The sequence below is a fragment of the Colobus angolensis genome, unplaced genomic scaffold (genome assembly GCF_000951035.1).
Source record: "Colobus angolensis palliatus isolate OR3802 unplaced genomic scaffold, Cang.pa_1.0 Scaffold33, whole genome shotgun sequence".
Taxonomy (NCBI): Eukaryota; Metazoa; Chordata; class Mammalia; order Primates; family Cercopithecidae; genus Colobus; species Colobus angolensis.
In genome coordinates, this window is record NW_012116599.1 from 2324121 (window position 1) to 2345451 (window position 21331).

At 40.2% G+C, this 21331-nt stretch overlaps 1 protein-coding gene across 1 annotated transcript in view; it reads left to right on the top strand.

Annotated features, from left to right (window-relative positions):
• The first annotated feature begins 185 nt into the window (after positions 1 to 185).
• The window catches only part of ACSL3 (acyl-CoA synthetase long-chain family member 3), an 81362-nt gene continuing 60216 nt past the window's right edge, over positions 186 to 21331 (top strand). Inside the window, exon 1 of the mRNA XM_011951910.1 lies at positions 186 to 295. The gene's annotated coding sequence lies outside the window, so the exon portion shown is untranslated. The remainder of the gene's footprint in view (positions 296 to 21331) is intronic.

Consider the following 21331-nt stretch of genomic DNA (forward strand, 5'->3'; position numbering starts at 1 on the left):
TGGGGTCCAGGAAGCGGCTGACGTGGGGCCTCGGCCCTGAGCCCACGCGAGCCAGGAGCTGCAGAGCGAACGGCGTGGGGCGGCTCTGACCAGGCAGGGAGGATGCACTGCATGCCTCCCGGCGCTGTGGGGCGGGGTGGGGAGGCCAGTCCCTTGAATTAGGGGGGCTCTGCCGCGGCCCCAGCAGTGAGGTGTCCGTGGGAGGAGACTCAGCCCTGCGATTTCGGAAAACCCTTGCTTGGCAGGGCGGGAGGGGCTGTTGCTGCGTGGGGTGAGAAGAAATCGGGTGCGTGAGGTGGGTCGACCTTGTTGATTGGTTCTGGACACTATCGTGGTGGTGGGACTGGGATTAAAACTGATGTTTGGGGTTGAGAGTTGCAGGTTTACTTTTCCTCAAGTGCGTTTTAATCACACACTGGTGATAGGTTGTGTAACTCGGGGACTGCTTACTACCAGCAATCCTGCGGGGTAGGCGTTATCAGGCTCGTTTCACAGAGGAGGAGCCCGAGGCACAGGTTTTCAAATGGTTTGCCCAGGAAGTCTGATATTAGAAAGTGTGCTGTAAGCTGTTATATAAAAGGCCCCTCGAAAATGAAAAGGCTGGAGGAATGTCTTTAAAATTATATGGAAGCTAGAAAGGCAATAGGCTTTGTGAACGAAATTATAGCTGAAAAGAATGACAAATAGCCGACATTTATTGAGCTTTTATTACATGCTACGCACTGTTCGGAGAGCTTTATGTACAGTGTCTTTACACGGTTAACAGTCCTCTGGGGTGGGGGTTATTCCCATTTTACAGCGGGAGAAACTGCAGATTGGACGTATTCAACTTGCCTCAGATCTCGGCTAGTAAGAAGCTGGGGTTCAGACAGGCCTGTGTAAATCCAGAGCTCTTAAATCTAACCACTATATTTTGCTGCCTCTCCTTGGTGGCTGGCTGAATAGTTTCCACAGTGGATTTTAGTCTGGGTGGCCAGGAGAGTTGTAGTTTGATGATACCTTCTTTCATGATCATCAACCTATTTTGTTTTTCCCCAAATTAGTTCTGAGAGTTGAGGATGCTGCTGAGTTGCTCCTGAAAGTGTATTAGAAGAGTACTATAGGGGAGAGGTGGTGTGACATGGGAATCTTTTGCACAGACTTTATTTTGTTTTCTGGCATTTTTCTGTGCAGTTCCTCACACTTGGGGATGAGTAAGCCTTCTCTTGTAATTCTCGCGTGCGTTTTCTCTCTAGACTTCTCCTGATTTCTCGTTTGTATAAAAAGTATTGGTTTTGTAGGATAACATTGGATATAGGGGCAGAGTGGACCATTGGACCTAAGGGTCAAGGTGACAAGTCACGTCGTATCTTTGGATCTCAGTTACTGAATTTGTAAGGCTTTAGACTCAGTGACTTAAAACTTAAATATTCTGAGTGTCTAAAATGTTCTCCTTGAAGGAAGAAAGAAAGAATGGGAGACATGAAGGACGCACAACTTATGAGGGGAAAATCATCCTCTGTCTGGTTTGGGGTGAGGGTCAGATCTTAAAGCCTCAAGATCTGTTTCATTTGCTTATTTGCTTCCCTGCTGGTTGGTTCCAGTTAAGTGACTGTTTCATTCCTCATTCGATTAATTGCCTCACCTAGAGCCATTTAATTTTTGTGATATGTCAGGCACGTTATTAGGTGCTGGGAAGACAGCAGTGACTAGAGGGAAAAATAGACGAGAAGCAAATGGTCATACAAAGGAATAAGTGATTGCAAGTTTGATAGGTACCATGAAGGAAAGGTATTGTGTGAATGAGGATTGTGAGCAAGATTGTGATGTAGATGGAAATCTAGTCTAGGGAGCTGTTTTTTGAATTGATGTGGTGAGATTTTGCTAGAGGACAGTCTTGAAATCTGAGCCTGCAATTATGTACATAATGCAAGAGTTTGGAAAGTTGTGAGCAACAATAATTCTTTTCATTTCACAATGTCTTTCGTACTCTGAATGTCATCCCAGCTCATGTTGCAAGATACAAAAATGAAATAGGCAACTTTACAAGTTGTCCTTCTGTCTGCCTTCAGGGTACTTAAAGCTTAAATAGCCCTCTAATACTTTCTACCACTCAAGATGAACTGTTAAGAGGGAGTAAGACTCTTTTATGTGAGATTTGGGCTTGAATATGGGATTTAGATTTTTTTAGGAAAGCTAGGCCAAGGATGATAGACTTTTAAATTAAGGAGCATCATATTTAATGAAGAGTATCCATTGTAGCATACGCTTCACAGGGTCATTTAACTTAAAAGTCTCACCTCTTACGAGATCATTTTTTGATGGCTGGATTGGGAAATACAGATTGTTAAAAATGCATAAATGCCTCAGTTGAACATGTATGAAGCCAATACAAATAATACATTGCAATATATTTACTTAAGGGCCATCTGCATGCAAAACACCATCCTAGGGGTACCATGTGGAATAAATAAAAAAGATGAACTTGCCAAAGTTCCTGCTTTCAAAGAGATTTCAGTTAATGAATACTAATACTAAATTTTTTTTTTAAATTTTTCAAAGTACTAGCGTATGTTGGCTCATTTGATCCTCTTAAGAGTCATATATGGTAAACAGAAATACTGAGAAAATGGAGATATAAAATTGTCAGGATATGGTGATAAATAGTAGACGGAGTGGAAGAAAGAGATGTTAAGTGATTACTAGGTTTCAGACCTGTGCAACTGAAGGGGTATGTGTGCTATTCGCTGAGCTGGGGCTTACTGATAGAGAACTGGGTTCTGGATATGGGAAGAGCGTGACTTTAGTTTTGAAAGTGTTCAGTTGGAGCCGTCTTTGAGGCCTTTATTGACGTACTGGTTTAGTGCTCAGAATTGGGGTGGCCATTTACTATTTTGAAGCCCTCCATGTGGAGGCAAGAGCTCAAACCATGGGCATGGGTGAGATTGCCTATGGGGAGGCCATACAGAAGAGAAGGAGGCCTGGGATGGAGCTGGGCAGAGGAGGTTGCGCTTGCCAAGGAGACAAGAGTGGCCGGGAAGGTCAGAGGACAGCCAGAAACAGATGTCCCTGCAGGGTGATGAGTCAGTACTGTGGAATGCTCCTATGAGAGAAGAATTGAGAACCATCCATTGGATTTAGCAAGGTGAAGGTCATGGAGGTCACTGGTGACCTTTGAAAGAGATGCTGATCTGCAGGTAGGCGTGGAATGGGGAGCAGTGGGAGGTGAGGAAAACGGAGACAGTAAGTATAGGAAACTGTTTCCAATAGGTTTGATTTCAGCATATTTGAATGCTGATGGGAAGGCTCTGTGGAGAGGGAGTGGTTGAATATAGACTAGAAAAGGGTTTGTGCAGAATTCCTAAAAGGATGGGGCTGGGATGGAACCCAAAGCACAACTAAGGCCTGTGTCTTTGCTGGGAGGAGGGACACCTCTCCCACAGTGGCAGAAAACAGGCCTGCAACTTACGGAGTCCTAAGCAAATGCCAAAAAATTGTTAAGAACTGTTAAATTTCTAAAAATTAGCCCAATTTTAGTTGACTCATGAGATAGTCTTTTGGAAAACTTTGCCACAAGAGCATTGTGTGATTGATTTAAAATGTGGCTCAGTCTTAATTTCATCCACCTCAATTAGAGTATATATTTTCATCTGACTTTTGATCGTAATTTATTTATTTTCTGTAAAAGGAGACACTCTAAATGGTAAGTCCTGTGATGCCTTCCTTACATGTTTATTTTTGGTTTCATTAGAAAAAAGCTTTCGGACTGTTTTTGTTTTCCTGACATCATAGGTGCCTTAATTCTTTTTATTTAAAGTTTAGCTTCTGTTATTATTGGAATATGTTTACTTACATATTTTTGATGTTTCCCATTTTGAAGGATAAAGAATTGGATGATTCGGTAGTTTCAATTGAAACTAATTTTTGTTTAGAATTGAAGATACTTAAATAACCAACTTTTTGGATAAGTCGCCTCCAAATACAGGTTTCTGCTTGTTTGTGAAGGTATTTGTTATTAAGGATTCATTCATTCATGTATTTATTTAGTGTCTGTTTTGCAAGGTACTCAGAATTTGGAAATGATTGAGCGAGTTCCTGCTCTTAAGGAGCTCACAGTTCACCACAGAAAGGAGGTGTATGAACAAATTACAGCATGGTGCAACAGAAGAAGACATATGAGCAAATATATTACAGGATAGTATAATCAGTGCAGCAGTGGAAGCTGTTAGGAAATAGAGAAAAAGTGCAGAGTGGGCACAGAGTAGGGAAGGAAAAGGGGAAACTTCTCAGTGGAGATGATAGCTGAACTAGATTTTCCAAGATGAACTGGAGTTTTGCCAGGTCAACAGGGAGCCAAGAAATAGAATGTTTTACCTTGATTTTGGATCCTCTGTGTGTGTGTGTATGTGTATGTACACAGATGTGTACGCATTGGAGATGTTAGAGCGCTACCAAAGAATATTGTTAGAAAAATTAAAAATTACTTATCTTACTATCCTAACGTTGATTGCTCAAGCCATGAAAAGCTGCACATTTTCCACTGTCCTGTCATGGTCAACTTTTCTGTCCCCTATTTGATGCAGAAGGTAATTGAACTTAATTATATTATTTGGATACAAAGCCTAGTTTTTGTTTTTCTGAATGAACAGTCTTTGGAATAAGGGTAATAGCTGACATCTTTATAGGATACCGTGGCCAAATGCTGTTCTAATTTTTATCTCAGCCTTGCAAAATAGGTTCTTTTTTTTTTGAGACGGAGTCTCGCTCTGTCACCCAGGCTGGAGTGCAGTGGTGCTATCTCTGCTCACTGCAGGCTCCACCTCCCAGGTTCACACCATTCTCCTGCCTCAGCCTCCCGAGTAGCTGGGACTACAGGTGCCCGCCACCACGCCCGGCTAGTTTTTTGTATTTTTAGTAGAGACGGGAGTTTCACTGTGTTAGCCAGAATGGTCGTGATCTCCTGACCTCGTGATCCGCCTACGTCAGCCTCTCAAAGTGCTGGGATTGGTTTTTGAGCCACTGCGCCCTCCGGAAAATAGGTTCTTTTTATCATTCTAATTTTTACGGATGAGGAAACTGAAGCACAGAGCAATTTAAGTGACTTGGGCGATTATGTGCTAAATGTGTGCTGAATTTCATCCCAGGCAGTTTGGTTCCAGAGTCCATGTTCTTAACCTGGACGCTGCATCTCCTCCCCGCAGTGACAGTTCACTTGAAGTTCATATTAACCTCTGAAGTCATGATTGTGTAGGGAAAGGAGCTGTGATGACATTTAGGGGCAGTTTTATGTCTGGTTTAATTACACAAAGTTGCTGCCCCAAATAAAACTGTCCCTGCAACCCCCACCCCCCCGGGAAATCATAAGGAAATTGATAGAATTTAACTAGAATTTTCTTTTTCTTTTTCTTTTTTTGAGGCAGAGTCTTACTCTGTCGCCTGTGCTGGAGTGCAGTGGTGTGATCTCTGCTCACTGCAACCTCCGCCTCCTGAGTTCAAACAATTCTCCTGCCTCAGCCTCCCTAGTAGCTGGAATTACAGGTGCCCGCCACCGTGTTTGGCTAATTTTTGTATTTTTAGTAGAGATGGGATTTCACCATGTTGGCCAGGCTGGTCTCGAACTCCTGACCTCATGATCTGCCCATCTCAGCCTCCCAAAGTGCTGGGATTACAGATGTGAACCACCATGCCTAGAATTTTCTTTTTGGACATAATTCCTCAGGATGCTTTCCCCTTTAACCTTCCTTCACAGGAGTTGTTATTGATTTTTTAGATTGGTATATAAAGGAATTTGAGATCCCATAGTCTGCTAGTTCCATTTTCTTTTCCTGTCTTTTAACTAAAATATAGACACACTTTCTGTATGTTTGAAAAATATTTCATAAAATTTAATCCACTTAAAGAAACCCATGCCTTTCCCCCAGATCTTACAGTTAACCACTGCTTTGAATTTGGTGTTTATTATTCCTGTGCATTTCTCTACAGCTTTATTACACATGTGTGTTTCCTTAGACAGTGTATAGTATTGTTTTGTGTATTCTTAAACTTTATATAGATGGTACTGCATATATTCTTGTTCAGCATACTGTTTATTTTACCCCTACTCAAAATCACTTATCAGTGTGGTTTCATGAATTGAATTTCAACTCATTTCATCAGTGTGGGTTCATGTAGATTTATGTCATTTATTTCTACTGTGACAAGTTAGTACATTTTAGATCTATACCATATTTATTTCACCTTTGCTCTATTGATAGACTTTTAGGCTGTTTCCATTTTGTTGTTGTTGTTGTTATTACAAACATTGTTACCGTAAGTATTATTGAACGCAAGTCTTTGTCTATTTTAATTTTTGACACTGTAGTTAATCTGTGCTCCTTTTTCTTTATTCTTTACATTTTTGTCTCGGCCTTCCTCTGATCTTTTCATTATTTGACCTAAGGTACCATTCTTTGTCCATTATACTTAAAGTACAAAACTATAATGGGCACTTTTCCTCTAAGGCTCTTTTTGGTAACCTTTATTTTAGTTAACTTTCTTTGCTTTTTTTTTTTTCTTTATAAAAATATCTTAAAATAGAGAAATATCTTAGTACATATTTTACAGATACATATTATTTTACTTCTAATTCTCTGCATGACTGTAGGGATAATTCACGTGTATCCTTTCTCTTGGGAAATGTTTCTGTGTTAATGTACATTTGATTTAGCTAATTCTGTGTTTTAGTGTTTGTATCCTTTAAATATTTTCCTCTAAATGTAGTGTACTGTTTTCATTGCAGTTTGGTGGGTAGGAACATGGGCTCAGAGTTAAGATTGCTTGGATTTGAATCCTGGCTCTACTTTTTAGCTATGTGTCTTTGGGCAGCGTATTTAATTTCTGTGTCAATTTCTTCATCTGTAAAATGGAGATAATAATAGAAATCTACCCATAGATTGTTGTGAGATTCAAATGAGGTGAGTGTTTGGCATAGTCATTACTCAATACATACTATTTTTATTAGTTTTATTTCCTGTTAGAGTATGCAGTATTTTCTTTCTAAGTCTACTCAGTTTGTGGTATTGCCTTCTTTTTTGAAGCAGCATTTTAACCCATACATCTGTGATTCAAGGAAAAGTCTGATGTAGTATAACTGTTTGCTAGTGGAGATTGGGAAGAGATATTGTAAACTGTGGCAAATTGTAAGTTGAGGGACGTTAACTAGAATTTGTTATATTTTAACATCAATAATTTAGGATTTGGCTGGGCATGGTGACCTTTAACCCCGCATTTTGGGAGGCTTAGGCGGGCGGATCACCTGAGGACAGGAGTTTGAGTCCAGCCTGGCCAGTGTGGCGAAATCCCATCTCTACTAAAAGTGCAGATTAGCTGGGTGTGGTGGTGGGTGCCTGTAATCCCAGCTACTTGGGAGGCTGAGGCAGGAGAATTGCTTGAACATGGGAAGTGGATGTTGCAGTGAGCGGAGATCACACCATTACACTCCAGCCTGGGCAACAGAGGGAGACTCTTTCTCAAAAAAAAAAAAAAAATTAAGATTTATCCTGTTTCATTTTTTTTGAAATATGTATAAAGCACATTGAAAGTCAGGAGGCGGAGCTTGTGGTGAGCCGAGATCACGCCACTGCACTCCAGCCTGGGGCGACAGAGCGAGACTCAATCTCAAAAAAAAAAAAAAAAAAAAAAAAAAGAAAGTGGGTTGACGTGGTGAAATTCTCAGATAATTACCTAATTACCAAGGGTCTACTTGTTAATTTTAAATACCTTTTGTAATATGATCCTGATAATGATTCAGGTGGTGTTTCTATGTATATTATCCTATATCATCAACCTTGTGTTGATGGAGAAGGAACCAAGGAACCATTGCCGTCCAAGGAACCATTGCCGTTCGTGTATGTAAAGCGTGATAGGTAAATTTGAGCGAGTGACTTAACCTTTCTCCGCCTTCCATTTCAATTTCTGTAACATAAATATTTCAATTCTTACCTCACAAAGTTATCATGACTCATGTTAGTTGCTTTCTTCATCTCTCTGGCTCACCTGTCTTGTCTTGTAATTTCCTTTTTTCCTGTTTTCCCTATGTATATTCTTTCTTCCTCTTTGTCCCTTCTCTGCCCTTCACAAGTAGTTTTTTGATAAATGGCAACAAGACATTCTGAATCCAGTGTGTGAGTGAACCCATTATATTAATAAAGATACGCGTTATTTAAAGGGGACTAGGAAATATTAATTCTGTAAGGACAAGAGATTTTAGGCCATACGAAGTTACGGAGGAGATGTTGTAAATGTTAAATGAGCAGTATAGAGGACAGAGAGCTCATGTTTTGCCAAAGTAGCGAGGGAATGGTCAGCTGAGCAAAATGAGACTAATGTTAGAGTTGAAGAAAGATTTGTGAGGAAGGTATTCACGTTGGATGTCCAGGGGGCGGTGGAGTTTGGAAGACTGGCAGATAAAACTGAGCCATCAGCTGCTTAGGAGGACTCAGGAAGCTGTGAGGATAAATCACATCCTGTGGGGAAGAAAGGAACACTGACTTGAAGGACAAAAACAATTAAGACCTAGCATAACCTCTTTATTTATTGATTAAACTCAGAAAGTAGTTGTTGAATGAATTAAAGCTTCTAGGAATAGGAAGGGAGAAATAGCAGCTAGCAAATGAAGAGAGTGAGTTGTTGCAGGAAGAGCTTTGAAGGTCTGGCCCGAGTTGTTTGTAACCCTGCTTGTAACCCTGCCGTTGAGACTGGTAGTGTGGCATTGTCTGTGCCATTTAGTCTGACTGGAATTCTGGTGTTTTTTTTTTTTGTTGTTGTTGTTGTTCTGTAATCCTTTCTTGCTTTTAGGGGATGGAGAGGGATCTGCTTCTTCATCACTGTTCTTTTTTATCTCCTTTTCCCCCTCTTTTACTTGACTCAGGATTTTTGTTACCCATGCCATATTTATTTTTTAGGTGTCTTTTACTTTATCAGTTAGCTTTGTGTATTTCCCCATGTATTCATTGATGTGTTTACTACCTGGAATTCACTGGGGTATTTGCATGAGTCTCTTCCTCTTTTTACATCTCAATAAACAGGATTCTCATGGAAACCATCTCAGAGGCAGTGGGCACTAAATAGATGGAGTGAAAGATGAGGCAGAACTGTTTCTCTGATGTTAGGAGCTTACAAGCATTCTATATTGAGATGTACAATTGGTTAGCAAATAATTACAGAAGAAAATGAGGGCCATAAGAGAGTGCCCTAAGGGGTCAGCGGATGAGTAGAGAAGTTCAGGCTGGGGTTAGGGCCAGTGGAGGTTTGGGTATCAGAGAATGCCTTATCAATATAGATGCTAAGAGACAACTAGACTTTGGATGTATGCAGAAGAATAAAGGATATTCCAGGTAGAGCTAACGGCAAAGTGAGCAAAGGCAGAGCAGACAGGTAAAGGAGGCAGAGAGGTGGTTGGAATTGATTTGTATGTAGTGTGTGAAGTAGAGAGTTGGAAGGTGAGAATTGAAAAGTAAGCTGACTTCGAGTTGTGGAGAGCCTTAAGTACTTGGCAGACGAGTTTGGAATTTTTTTTTATTCCTTCTTTTTTTCCCCCCCTTTTAGATAATGAGGAGGGAATTGAGATTCTTGAAGAGAGGATCGATGTGAAATGCAGGTTATAAGGGAGTGGCAGTGTCATGCTGGCAACGTGGATGAAGGATGCATTGATGGAGGAGGGGGAGAGGGGACTAGAGACAGAGGAGTAACTAGGGATACAGTTGAATTCTGCCAGGTGACAGGAGTAAGGACCTGAACTGGCAAAGAAAAGCATGAGAAAGGGCAGGAGGTCGGGGATGACAGAGGAAGCAGAACCATCAGGACTTGGCAACCGACTGGATCTTTGCAGGACAAAGTGAAGGGAATTTTACCAAATGCTTTTGAGTAGGTTCTAGAAATGAGTAGGTTCAGTAGAAGGTGGGAAAGGTGAAAAGCAGAGTGATGGTGGAAGATGTGGAAAGGAGAATTCAGTTAAAAAAGTTTCATTTTTAAAAATGCGAAGTAGGATAGCTGGGATCTACTCAAAAGAAGCCAGATGAGGGGTCATCTGGGTAGGTGATGGTGAAATCAGAGAGTGGCAGCGAATGAACAAAGTTCTGGACTTAGATGTTTATAGAACAAAGTGAGAAGTCAATGAAAGATACGTAAAGTGCTTCTCACTAGGGAAGAGAGTGCTTCTCAGTAGGCATTGTCTACGGAGGCCTCAGCTAAGGCTGGGTCTCACAGACATGTGGCATTGGTCCTGGCTGTGTAACTCTCCAGCTGGCAGCCTCGTGGGTAGAAGTGAAGAAAATGCAGTGAATCTGCAGGGAGCTGTTGTGTTTTAGAGCTCTGGGATAGTGAGTGCTCGGGAGTCCTCTAGGAAGGACATGGTTGTCACAGAAACATTGGTTCCTGGGACTAGGCTTTCAGGGGGCAAGAGAAGCCACAAGGGAGTTGGTGGCCAAGATGGGGTGGGAGAGCAGGTCTAGTGGGTGAGGGGTTGTGGGGTTACTAACAGCCTATTCTCATTCTGTTCATTTTTAAGGCTTGAATTAGTTTTCTAATGATAGAAATCTTGTTCCTTTGGGACCATAGATGTGAATGTTATTTATTTATTTATTTATCACTTTTCTGCTTTATCTGTGGCATTGCTGCTCTTGTGGCATTCCCCCTGCACTCCTGACTCCCTTGTTTTTGGGAACATAATAGTTACCATAAAAAAGGTGTATAATTCTAAGGAAAAACTGAAGTAGAGCAAAATGCTCAACAGGGAAAAGTTCGCAATTTAGAATACAGGTATGCCTAAGGTTATAAAATAGATAATAGTACTAAGACAATTACTTTTTTTTTGAAATGGAATTTCACTCTTGTTGCTCGGGCTGGAGTGCAGTGGCACGATCTTGGCTCGCTGCAGCCTCCGCCTCCTGGGTTCAAGTGATTCACCTGCCTCAGCCTCCCAAGTAGCTAGGATTACAGGCACCCACCACCACGTCCAGCTAATTTTTTGTATTTTTAGTAGAGACGGGCTTTCACTATGTTGGCCAGGCTGGTCTTGAACTCCTGACTTCAGGTGATCCACCTGCCTTGGCCTTCCAAACTGCTGGGATTACAGGTGTGCCCGGCCGACAATTACATATTTTTTATAGAAAGAAAATAAAAGTATCTTAGGAAAATTTAAATAAATTATTATTCTTAACATCTGTCATCCGTCCATCTGTTCGTCCATCTGTGTGATGGATGCTCCCACCGGGTACTTTGCTAGTGGACACCAAGGACAGAGTGATGAATAAGACAAATATGGGCCTTCCCTGGTGCATAGAGTGGGAAGATGAACATTAAGCAGTTCCACAAGTAATTATTTAATTACAGCTGCAATAGGTCCTGTGAAGGCAAAGTTGTAGGGTGCCAAGGATGGGAAATGGGACTGGCTGTCTTGAAAGGCTTCTCTGAGGAAGTGGCATCCAGCTGATCTAGGAGAAGGGGGATGGTGGTGGGGCGGTGGGGTGGTGTGGTGGAGGGGGCGACTGGGCCGCTTTCTAGGCAGAGGCTTGAAGCGGTGGGGTGGGGTGGAGTGGGATGGTGGGATGGTGACTTGGCTTTGGGAAAAATCCACAAGAAGGCCAGAGGGGCAGGAGTTTGTGCAGAGGTCCTCTGGGATGAAACTGGATGCAAAAATAAATGGGCCACAGCACGCATGAGACAGGAATAAAAATAAAGCCATCCCTTACCAAGCCGTCCATTGAGAGTAGACTGGGAAGATTAGGAAACTTGGAGGCTTGACTGTGCCAACTAGTAAGCAATATCTGTATCTAGTCAGTTTGCTTCTTTCGTCCTCAGCTACTACAAAAAGTTTGAATTTTATTATTACAGAATTCGGAAAGTTAACTTTTTATGATTTGAATTTTATGATTAGGAATGTTACAATTTACCAAAATTATCTTCAGCAGTATTAAAACATCTATGAATAAAACAATATACCTGATCATATTTTCTGTCGATTTTGGTGGTGTTCATCTATTAAGGCCAATGGGAAACTTTTCAGCTAGATTGGATGTTATTTCATAATTCCGTAGAGTTGTATGTTTTGAACAGAAATATTTTTAGTGTCTTCTCTAAGTTTACCATTCAATTTCTTGTTTAAAAGATCATAAATTGACCTAGTGTTTCAGGCATGTCAATACTGTTGCTATATAAATTTGTAGAAATTATAATGAATTTATATATTTGCTTTTTTTCTTCTAATAATGTGTTTGATGAGAAAATTTGGAAAATACATAAAAACATAAATTCTACATTCTAGATGCAGCCAGTGCTGAGGTGCTTTCAGTTCTGATATCTGCTCGTGTGTGTGTTAACAAAAGTGGAAATGTATTGTGTGTATTTAATATTTAACCTACTTCTCATTTATCATATCATGAGCAATTCCCATGTTATTGAATGGTTTTGAAAATATTTTTAGTGGTTGCGTAATAATCTACTATGTGTATGTAAGGTACTTTACCCTTTCCCAATTATTAGATTTGCATATTTTCATTACCCCCTATTATAAATAGCAAATGGAAATTCTCAAGTAAATTTGTTTTTCTTCATTAAATATTCACAGAAGTGGAACTGTTTGGTCAAAAGATATGAAAAATTTAAAGGCTCTTAATAAAAATTACAGAGAGGTTGTACTTATATCTGTGCCCTTTAGTTTGAGTGTGTCTTTGCATCGCACTTGTACTCGGATTTATTTTTTATTTTTTATTTTTTTTTGAGACAGAGTCTCACACTATCACCCAGGCTGGGCTGCAGTGATGTGATCTTGGCTCACTGCAATCTCCACCTCCCAGGTTCAAGTGATTATCATGCCTCAGCCTCCCGAGTAGCTGGGATTACAGGCGCACACCACCACACCCGGCTCAGTTTTTTAGTATTTTTAGTAGAAACCAGGTTTCACTATGTTGAACAGACTGGTCTTGAACTCCTGACCTCAGGTGATCCATCTGCCTCGGCCTCCCAAGGTGCTGGGATTACAGGCGTGAGCAACCGTGCCCGGCCTTGTACTTGCATTTATATATTGAAAACCAGAAGAAAGATGTTGTTTCATACAAATAATATTTTGTATAATTAAAAAAAAGAATCTTGGCTGGGCGCAGTGGCTAATGTCTGTAATCCGAGCACTTCAGGAGGCTGAGGAGGAAGGATCACTTGCACCTAGGAGTTTGAGACCAGCCTGGGCAATATAGGGAGACCTAGTCTCTATAAAAATAATAAAAAATATTAACTGAGGGGGGTGGTGTGTGCCTGTGGTTCCAACTGCTTGGGAGGATTATTTGAGCCTGGGAGTTCACGGCTGCAGTGAACTGTGATCAAGCCACTGCACTCCAATCTGCGACAGAGCTAGAGAGACCCTGTCTGGAAAAAAAAAATTAGCAACCGATTATTTATTTTAGTTAAACCGGTCTTAATATAGACCTGATTTAAATAAAAAGCAATAATTTTGCTTATTGGATATATCCCACTGAAGGATTTGGAGAAAGAATAGAAAATTTATGGGTTTACAGTTTTTAAATTACATTGGCTCACTACTGTAATCCCAATACTCAGGAGGCAGAGATGGGAGGATTGCTTGAGGCCAGGAGTTTGAGACAGCCTGGGCAACATAGCAATAACCCGTCTCTACCAAAAAAAAAAAAAAAAAAGGATATAAAAGTAAAAAATGAATTGAAGAATTAAAAATTTTCACTTACGTGAAAATTTGGAGAGGTAAAGTTAGGAATAATTGTAAAAATTTAGCTTTTGATTTACTTTTTTTGTGTTATGTATAACCTGCTAATGTTAAAGATAATATATGCTAAGTGATCAGAACAGTGTCTGGCACTTATTAAATGCTCAGTAAATGTACCTGTTGTTGTTACTTTAAAAATTTCTCCTTCCAACTCTCTGAGGATTAGCTCATATAATACAGTGTCTCAAAGTTTTTATCACTGATAAAACCTTATCACTGATTTTGTCACTTAAAATCAAGAAGGTTGGGGACAGAAGGAATGGGGTTTTTGTTTTTGAGTAAAAACCTTTGGAATGGTGGGTTGGAGGGAGGAACCTCGTGTCTATTCCTCATGATTCGGATCAGGATAATAATGAGTTGATCTGTATAGTGCCAGTTGAAATCTTGATTTTTATTCAGTGAAATTAAAAACATTCATTGGTTTGGCTTTTCACGGATTGATTTATATCCCATTCTGTATTCCTTTTGGTTCCTAGAAAATGATAGGAATAATATCTGTAAATTTGACCTTATTGGTATTAACTTTCATATGGCAGTTTTAGAAAGAAATGCCTATGGAAGATGACTTATTGGTGAGGCTTCTTTCCTCTTTAATTACTTTATGTTATAGCGTAGAAATGATCGCGTCTGTGAACATAGATGGCCTTAGTGATTACCGCTTGACTGGTTGTTGAATGAGCTGATATTGACCAGAGTTTCAGCCCCTGCCTCCCTCCTCTTTTGGGTTGTCCACTTCAGTGTCACAAGCACAGACATAATTCCTTAGCTTATTGCTGGGTTTTTTTGGTGATGTTTCTTTTTGTTTTCCCCTGTTTTAAAACTTTATTCATAAAATCAGCCAAAATTCATTGAACATATGCTAGGTAATACCTTGTAGGTTTCTTGGGATTCATATTTCAAAGATGCATCATTAGAGTGTTTACCTTGTTGAAGTAGAAAGTAAAACAGTAAACATACAATCCATAGTTAAAAGTGCTAATGTAGAGGTATATTCAAAGTGTTTTGGGTTCTTAGAGGACTGCAAGCAGATATTAGAAGACTTCATAAAAGAGGTGACATTTAAGCTAGAGTTTGGACTGTTTCACCAGTATAAAAGTGTTGGGATTAATAAGCAGGGGAAGGAGCAATAGTGTGTGATTTGTAAATCATAGGAGCAGCTCTGATTCTGGTACCCATTCCCCACCCTCATGTGGGATAGCTTTTCTCAACAGGTGTTTGAGCAAGAGCTAATTGTTGCTTTATGGTTTTTTTTGTTTTTATTTTTGTTTGTTTTTGAGACAGCATCTCAGTCTTAGGCTGAAGTGCCATGGCACAATTGTGGCTCACTGCAGCCTCAACTTCCCCAGCTCAAGTGATCCTCCCATCTCAGCCTCCCAAATAGCTGGGACTACAGGCATGTGCCACCATGACCAGCCAATTAAAAACATTTATTTTTTGTAGACACTAGATCTGTTTTGTCCAGTCTAGTCTTGAACGCCTGGACTCAGGCATTCCTCCTGCCTCGGCCACCCAAACTGTTGGGATTACAGGCATGAGCCACCATACCTGGCCCTACTTTATGACTTTAAAATATTTTCTTTCTGCCTATTTACATTATAGAATATAAGAGTATTTATAAAAGTATACATTTATTCATACCCGCTATGTATCACATACTCTGCTAGATTCTAGGAAAGCAGAGAAATAAAAAGTCCTTGCCTCAAGAAGCTCACAGTCCCTTGTGGGAAGACAGAAAAGCAAAGTTAAATAAAATACAGTTGTAATAAGTTATGTTAATGGTATGCCTGACGTGTCTTGGAAGCTCAGAGGAAGGACATCAAACCCAGCCTTGATGGAAGAGAGGAGAAAAAGGATGGAGGTAAAAATAGATGGAGAGAGTTCAGTCAAAATCTATATTCCTTTACTTCTGGGTAGAGCATAGTTTTTCTGAGTTAGGAGGGGATTGGAGATGGGACCCAGGGACATACCAAGCATGAAGGTGTGCGACAAGAACACACATGGGGATGCTTGGGGAACTGAAAGGGTGTGTTATAGGATAAGTCAGTTAACAATAGAGAGCAGGCAGTGGGAGGCCTGATAGATTGAGAAAGACGGTGGAGAGATCAAGGGGATTGGAGTTCTGGATGAAGTCAAAGGATTGTAGTGAAAGAGTTGGTGTGGAATAGGACTGGTTATGGTAAGAGTAGTTTTGGAGTTTTGAGCTTAAGAAATGGTTTTGTAGTTAGACTGTTTAGAGGGTGTCTTTTAAAAGTTAGTTTTGTGATTTTCCTTGTAATGAAGAAGTGGAGCAGATGATAACCCAGATGGAAATTTCTATGAAGGCAGGATCAGTTGAATACTCAGGGCCTGTTTATGTAAATCTGAACTTTGGTATTGAGAATGAAAAGCATCGCAGTTTCATAGATATACTTTTTTGGTGAGAAACATCTATATTGGCATTTGTTGTTTTTATTAGATACTAACTGCAGTGACTGCTACATATACACATACCTTTATAAATACCTAGTTCAGAAATGATTTTGTAGGCATGTAACAGTTTTTGTTCTTTGCATTGATGTTTCTGGGGAGAATGGTGGACATAGTGTAAAACTGGCATATGTAATGCCTATATTGTACTCCATCATGTGTTAGAAGATTACATGCTAGAAATTTGGATGGTACACTACCCAGAATCGTGAGTCACTATTTGGGAATTGTCCTTGATGCATGGATAATTTACCTGTGGATAATTGGGAGCTGACTCTATGTATGTGTATTTCAGTTAATAAAGTTTATTTATATTATATGATGCCAGAGTACGGGCATGTTAACTACAGGTGATTACAGTTTTTGTTTCTTGTTGTTAATTTCAGATAGCTTTCTGAAATAATTATATTTGCTGTCTTTCTTCGATAAGTCAAGAACATAATGTGTTTCTTTTGAGCTCCTTCAGGGAGAGTAGGTTTAATTTATTCTTCCACTAGAAAGAAAGATATTGTGCTTTATTCACTGCTACACACCCAGTGCCCAGCATATAGGAGACACTCACATTTGTTGAATGAATGAATCAGTCTCTGCATCTCTGCCACCTAGCACAGTAATGGACATGAGATACTGAGTAAGCATTTATTAAATTGAGTTGAAAGATTTGGATATAGTACCAGAAAATTTTTGGAAGGCCAACAATCTCATGTCAAAGTGACCAGTATATACTTATTAATGGAAGCTCAAGAATTCCTGAAGAATAGACTTTCTGTTGATGAATATGTACTTGAATAACTAACTGGTCAAGTAATATATGCTAATGTAATTTTAAAAAATTTGTGTGATTGTGAAGGCAGGAAAGTGATGGATTGTTTCAGGCCAGGCCATCCACTTGCTGTACTTTAATGTCATTGCTGCTTGTCGCCTTCCCTGCCTTGATGACACTCCTGACAACACCCTCATCAACCTTTGTGTTTGTCTTTGGCTTCCAGGGCACTGTTTCCTGTTCCTTTACCTTTCTTGTTGGTTCTTCTGGCATCTGCCCTTAATCCTGTATCCTACAACTGAATATACTGTTTCTGAGGAATTCTGTGTTCTATGAATAGAATCAGTGATGACTGTGGCATCTGCATCTTCAGCTGTTTGGAGCCCCAGCCCTGTATTTCTGACAATATACTGAATCTCTCTTCTGATCTTTCCCACAAACTTAACATCCAGTCCTATATTCATGTGCTCATATTTGTGTCTGCTGTTCTTGTACTCCTCAGTACACGCCACCATTCTTTCATTCTGAAAATGTAGACTTTAATTTTCAGAGCCCTTACTCTATACATCGTACCTGACAGGTCCTACTAATTTTACCTCAGAGAAGCCTCTGCAGTTGGTCCTGTTTCTTCTGCGTCTACTGCCTTAAATTCTGCACTTCATCACTCGGGCTGTGGTAATAACCACATACCTGGAATCCCTTTTGGTTTATTTTCTGTGTTGACCCCAAGTAATCATTCTTAAAAAAAACACACATTTAGGGCTGGGCACGGTGACTCACACCCGTAATCAGCACTTTGGGAGGCCAAGGCGGGTGGATCACCTGAGGTCAGGAGTTTGAGACCATCCTGTTCAACACAGTGAAACCCCGTCTCCACAAAAAATACCAAAATTAGCCGGGCGTGGTGGTGGGTGCTTGTAATCCCAGCTACTCAGGAGGCTGAGGCAGGAGAATCGCTGGAACCCAGGAGGTGGAGATTGCAGTGAGCCGAGATGGTGCCACTATGCTCCAGCCTGGGGGACAGAGTGAGACTCTGTCTCAAAAAAATTAAAAAAAATTAAAAAAAAATTGGTTAAATGCTTTACTTGAAAACCGATCTCATCCTATCTACAACATTTTCATTGCTGACTCCCCCCATATATTTCATGTGTTCCAGCGATCTCAGGCTACTTGTGATTACTCACTCTGCTCATTCATGCCTCCCTGTTAGGCAGGAGTGAAGGAGGAATCAGAGCCTGGAGAGATTGATTCGGCTTTGTCTGTGGATAATTATACTCATCCTGAATCTTGAAAGATGAGTTTATTTTGACAGTCTTCTTAGCTGCTTCTGTCTCTCTCCAATTCCATAACCCATTCCAAGTTTTGAACAGAAGAGTATGATTGGACCAACACATCCATGTTTTTGATGCAGGCTTCACTGGTCACAGGTCTGCTGGATACCTGTGGATGGCCACATTTGCCATAGTCTGCGGGGTTGAAGATGGGGACAGAACATCATCACATATGTGAAACAGAGCCAGTGCTTCCCTCCCCAACAGCCGTAGACCAGGCAATGTGAACTGTGGGTTGACATCACTGGAGACTGTTTCAGAATCAGAATAAAGACCAATAATAAACCTTTTTTTTTTTTTATTTTTTATTTATGGAATATGGGAGGTATGGAAGAGAGGTATTACTAGGCTGGTTGTTTGCTTCAGGGGTCTGCTTCTCATCTTTCCAGGACTTAATTCAGCTACTACCTCGGTTAAAATTTTTCTTTGATGCTGTGCAACTTACTGAATAATTTTTTACCTGCTGATCTGCAATGTCACTATTGCCATATACGTAAGTCCCATGACTATTTCTGGTTTTAAAATTCTGTATTAAAACAATTAGTGTTTTGATACAGAATAGGGCAAATGTGCATTAAATATGCTGTTTCTCAAAGTTTTTTCTTCCAGATAAATGTTAGAATTAATATATCACATAAGCATACAAAACAAACACGTAAGAAAAATCCTAGTAGGATTTTAATTGGGATTGCATTTGGTTTATGGGTTAATTTTGGCAGAATTACATTTATCCTTTCTACCCAGGAACAAGTCTGTCTTTTCATATATTCAGGGTTTTTTTTATGTGTGTCTATCAGTAGCATTTTACACACACAGACATCCATATGTAAATATGAATGCTATATTACATGAAGTATTTCAAACTTGCTTTTGCTATTGTGACTATATTTCCATTTCAATTTCTAACTGGTGATTAATAGTATATTAAAAAAACTGTCAATTTTTATTATTTACTTGGTATTCAATTATCTTTGTCAATTCTGCCTCTGGTTGGATATTTTTCAAATGATTCCTGCAGATTTTCTTGTCAGACAGGCACTTATCTGCACACAATAATGACTCTATCTTTTTCAGTATTCATAACTGTTGATTTGTTTTTTCATTGCATTGGCTAAAGTGCAGTGCTGTTCAGAAGGCATGCATTGAGAACCATAAATATAAGCCATATATGTAGTTCTACATTTCTAGTAGGCAATTGATTTTAATACATTTTATTTAATGTAATATATCCAAAATCTTATTTCAGTGTATATATTCAATATAAAATTTATTAGTTAACTGTTTTACGTTCTTTTTTTACTACTAGGTCTTTGGAATCCCATGTGTATTTTACACTTAGATCACATCTCAGTTTGGACTAGCCACTGAGTGCGCAGTGGCACTTGTGGTTACCACGTTGGACAGCATAGAGTTAGAGCCTTCTTGATGTACAATAATTATGATCATAGTTGGCCTTGTTGTCCCTTACTTGGATGGAAGTTGCTTTTCAGTATGATGTTTAATGTTGATTTCTAATAAATATACTGTTTTGAAGTTTAAGCAATTTTGTTTCTGAGTAAGATGTTCCTTTAAAAGTTAATAATTGATATTCACTCCCCGCCCCACCCCTGAGATGGAGTTTCACTCTTGTCGCCCAGGCTGGAGTGCAGTGATGTGATCTCGGTTTACTGCAACCTCCACTTCCTGGGTTCAAGCAATTCTCCTGCCTCATCCTCCCAAGTAGCTGGGATTACAGGCATGCGCCACCATACCCAGCTAATTTTGTATTTTTAGTAGAGATGGGGTTTCATCATGTTGGCCAGGCTGGTCACGAACTCCTGACCTCAGGTAGTCCACCTGTCCAACGTGTTGGGATTATAGGTGTGAGCCATTGCGCCTGGCCTCACTTTTCTTAAATACTGAAGAAAGTATAAGGTGTTGCTCACACCTTTCCCCTCCTACTTAGCCTGTTAAATATAGAGAATGGTAGTAATGAAGAATTCTCATGGTGAAGCATCTTTGCAGTCACAGTAAACAAACCATGCTTGGTTATGGTGTATCATTCTTTTAACTCAGCTGGATTAGATGTGCTGACATTTTAGGATTTTTTTCCTCATATTCATTAAAGAGATTGTCCTGTGTGGTATGTCAGGTTTTGGAATCAGCATTATATTAGCTCTTGTAAGCTAGGTAACAAAACTTCAGATCATTCTGGCCTAAAAAAATTGTTTTAAAACTTAAAGAAATATATGCACATGCTTGAGGACTTTTTAAAGTAATTTCTTATTAAGTGTATTTGTGGAATATAAATTTTCTAAGTCCTTGCAAGTCTGAAAATTTCTTCATTGTACCTGCAATTGATTGGGAAATTAGCTGAGAGTAGAATTTTTTTTTTTTTTTTTTTTTTGAGACGGAGTCTAGCTCTGTCGCCCAGGCTGGAGTACAGTGGCCGGATCTCAGCTCACTGCAAGCTCCGCCCCCCGGGTTCACGCCATTCTCCTGCCTCAGCCTCCCGAGTAGCTGGGACTACAGGTGCCGCCAACTCGCCCGGCTAATTTTTTTTGTATTTTTTGGTAGAGACGGGGTTTCACCGTGTTAGCCAGGATGGTCTCGATCTCCTGACCTCGTGATCCGCCCGTCTCGGCCTCCCAAAGTGCTGGGATTACAGGCTTGAGCCACCGCGCCCGGCCGAGAGTAGAATTCTAAGTTAAAACTTTCCCTTAAAACTTTTAAGGCCTTGTTCGTAGTTGCCTGCCTTCCTGTGTTTCTGAGACATCTGGTGCCAGTATGATTCTTACTCCTTTATAACAGCGGTCTCCAAGCGTTTTGGCACCAGGGATCCAGTTTCGTGAAAGACAGTTTTTCCACGGACAGGGGTCGAGGAGGCATAGGGGTGGGGCATAGTTTTGGGATGAAACTGCTCCACCTCAGATCATCAGGCATTAGATTCTCATAAGGAGCGGACAACCTAGAACCTTTGCATGCGCAGTTCCTGCTCCTGTGAGAATCTGATGCAGCTGCTGTTCTGACAGGAGGCAGAGC